The sequence below is a fragment of the Bison bison genome, unplaced genomic scaffold (assembly GCF_000754665.1).
Source record: "Bison bison bison isolate TAMUID 2011002044 unplaced genomic scaffold, Bison_UMD1.0 scf7180017864231, whole genome shotgun sequence".
Lineage (NCBI taxonomy): Eukaryota > Metazoa > Chordata > Mammalia > Artiodactyla > Bovidae > Bison > Bison bison.
Window position 1 is genome coordinate 557,368 of NW_011494803.1, and position 701 is coordinate 558,068.

The 701-nt window shown below is 48.4% G+C and overlaps 1 protein-coding gene across 1 annotated transcript in view; it reads right to left on the minus strand.

The window, feature by feature from the left end:
* Positions 1-701, minus strand: part of TSLP (thymic stromal lymphopoietin) — a 6,933-nt gene that overhangs the window by 1,549 nt on the left and 4,683 nt on the right. The window lies entirely within an intron of this gene.

Here is a 701-nt window from a genome sequence, read left to right on the forward strand (position 1 = left end):
TGTATGGATGTGAGAGTTGGACTGTGAAGAAAGCTGAGTGCCGAAGAATTGATGCTTTTGAACAGTGGTGTTGGAGAAGACTCTTGAAAGTCCCTTGGACTGCACGGAGATCCAACCAGTCCATTCTGAAGGAGATCAGCCCTGGGTGTTCTTTGGGAGGAATGATGCTAAAGCTGAAACTCCAGTACTTTGGCCACCTCATGCGCAGACTTGACTCATTGGAAAAGATTCTGATGCTGGGAGGGATTAGGGGCAGGATGAAGAGGAGTTGACAGGGGATGAGATGGCTGGATGGCATCACTGACTGGATGGACGTGAGTTTGAGTGAACTCCAGGTGATGGTGATGGACAGGGAAGCCTGGCGTGCTGTGGTTCATGGGGTCGCAAAGAGTCGGACACGACTGAGCAACTGAACTGAACTGAATGCATTTATAGCAAGCCACTTCAAAGATTTTGGAAAAGAAAACTGCTGGGGACCAGCCCCAGCTGATCCAGGGTATTCGAAGGAGAGACGGCCTAGGCGACTATTTATATGCTAATTAGAGATATAGAGAACAATAGAATGAGGATAGCTCAGTAGGAAAATTCAGTGGAGAAAAGAAGCTGAGTAGCTTGGTTTACGCAGGAGACCAATAAAACTTCAAGACAAGAAGTTTGCACCACTTACGTAGGCCGCAGGCGCCCTCTCGAATAGCGGAAGG